This window comes from Prionailurus viverrinus, chromosome E3 (genome assembly GCF_022837055.1).
Source record: "Prionailurus viverrinus isolate Anna chromosome E3, UM_Priviv_1.0, whole genome shotgun sequence".
In the NCBI taxonomy this organism is placed as follows: domain Eukaryota; kingdom Metazoa; phylum Chordata; class Mammalia; order Carnivora; family Felidae; genus Prionailurus; species Prionailurus viverrinus.
In genome coordinates this window covers 27,262,744-27,265,376 of record NC_062576.1, presented here as the reverse complement: position 1 = coordinate 27,265,376, position 2,633 = coordinate 27,262,744, and positions in this window count along the sequence as shown.

Below are 2,633 nucleotides of genomic sequence, written 5' to 3'. Positions count from 1 at the left end.
CCTTCTAGGAGGTAAATATTATCAAATCCTTTTTTTCATAGGAAGAAACTGCACTCAAAAAATGCAGTGAGTTACCTGCCTCAGGCCACACAGTTTGATAAGTGGCAGAAACTGGGGTACCTGATGCCCTGAAACCCTGATACCTGAAAACCACCTAAGGGGCATATAAGGAGGACCATTTTTCTGACTACATTATAATGTATCATGAAATGATGATTTCATGATGCATAAAATTCTAAACACCTAGTCACTCTTACCAGTGAGGTATGTTTTGGAGAACCAGGCTTTAATTTTTTTTTTTCTTGATATATGTTCATCTGGAAAAACTAGTGGCAGGTACCCCAGAAGGATAGTAGCAGCTAAAAACAAATTTTTTTTTAATGTTTATTCTTTTTTGAGAGAAAGAGAGACACAGCATGAGTGGGGGAGGGACAGATTGAGAAGGAGACACAGACTCCAAAGCAGGCTCCAGGCTCTGAGCTGTCAGCACGGAGCCCAATGCAGGTCTTGAACCCACAAACCGTGAGATCATGACCTAAGCTAAAGTCAGATGCCCAACCGACTGGGCCACCCAGATGCCTCAGTTATATGTTAAAGTAATGTCTCTTTGTTATATTCTCTAGTTTCTTAACTTTTCTCTATTTGAAAAACTGTTACATTGCAAAAACTCTTTCTCAAACAATTCTCCTCTCTGGTAGATCTCTGTATCCCTGGAACACAGGATGCCTTCCTGTGCCTACTGTAGTTAAAGTCCAAATTTCATGTCTCCTGCTCCTCAAACCTCCATGAATAATGAGATAAATGGATTACTATAGCCATCGTATTCAGCTAGAAAGCATTCTGTACGTATACACATGTAAGCGTGTCATCTGTGCAGTACCACGTGATCCCACACTTAGAGAAGCCTTAAGTTTGCCGCCATCTTGAAATACGTTAAGGATTTTGAAGAAGGGGCTCTGCGTTTTCATTTTGCAGTAAGACCTAAAAATTATGTAACCAGTTCTTCCTGGTACAATGGGCATGGCACAGGGGTCAGCAAACTTTTTGTATAAAAGGCCAGAGAGTAAATATTTCAGGCTGTGCAGGCCATGTGATCTCTGTTGAAACTACTCAACATTGCCATAGTAGTGGAAAAGCAGCCACAAATAATGTCAACGAATGAGTGAGCCGTGCTTCAATAAAAATCTAATTACAATGACAGGCAGCTGGCTATATTTGGTCCACAGGCTACAACATGCCTATCCCTGGTATAGCACCCTCTTTCTTAAAGACATATTATGGCAAAGTAATAACAATAATAATCACAGCATAGTCCATCTTCTTATATTATTTTAAAAAATATTTAATGTTTATTTTTGAGAGTGAGAGACAGAGTATGAGTGGGGCAGGGGCAGAGAGAGTGGGAGGCCACGGAATCCAAAGAAGGCTCCAGACTCTGAGCTGTCCGCACAGAGCCCATCCAACATGGGGTTCAAACTCACACTGTGAGATCATGCCCTGAGCCAAAGGCAGACACTTAACTGACTGAGCCACACTGGTGCCCCATGCACAGTCCATTTTCCACACACAGACGATAGGAATGTGTTCCTTGGCTGCTGGGAAACCTAAACAGGGGACAACGTGTGAGGATGGTGTACCTGCTCCTTCCATTTGTCTGTGTAGATCTGCTCTCCATCCTTCTCCACCCTGCTCTGGGCCCCAGAGGTTGACCTGTATGGACTGCAATGGCAGAATCCTTGTCCTTGTCTTCTGCCAATAGGAGCCACCACCAGATGGGAGAGCGGGAGGAGAGTGACCTGTGGGTGTTTATTCCTCCAGGTTTGTCCCTGCAGCTCACCTAGAGGTGACTGCATCCCTCTACTGAAGGCCACAGTTCCTTACACATCGCTGTCTTCGTCCACCTGTCTTTTCCAGGGCCCAATGGTGAGAGAGACTCCTGGCTGTTACTAGCCCTGGGTTACTGCGTCTCCTTTGTTAGTTCAACAGAACTCTTCCCACCCCTCTGTAGATAGTTCCTTTATTAAATTTTCTTCCTATTTCCTTGACTGATTTTACCATATGTTTCCCAAAAGCACCTGACTGATACAGTGAGGCAATCACTTCAGCACAAGCCACCACCACTCTTGGAGCTGAAAAAACAAAAGGTGCTGCCAGAGCCCACAGCCCTGGTCACACCTGATGGAATATGTGGGCCAGGTCTTTCCGCTGGGCGCTGGAGTCACAAAGGTGATTCAGGGGCAGAGGCAGAGAAGGGGAGAAATGCCCTGGCCTCTCTCCTCCTCCTGCCCTCCAGTCTCGTGCCAGTGACTGTCATTGGTTGAACCTGCCAGGAGTCAGCTTACTCGAGAGCCTGGGAAATGCAGCCTTCAGGGATCAGTGTCTTGCATGGCAGAGCAGAGTAGGGGAGGAGTGGGGAATGGCCGAGGACAAAGTCCCAGGCTCAGCACAGGAAGGAGAGGTTGTCCTCATAAATAAGCAAACTTTCAGAAAGCTATTTGGAAACAGTATTGAGAACATGCGTTAGAAAGATTTTATAAGGGCGCCTGGGTGGCTCAGTCAGTTAAGCATCAGACTCTCAATCTCAGCTCAGGTCTTGATCTCAGGGTTCAAGTTCAAGCCTCACATTGGGCTCC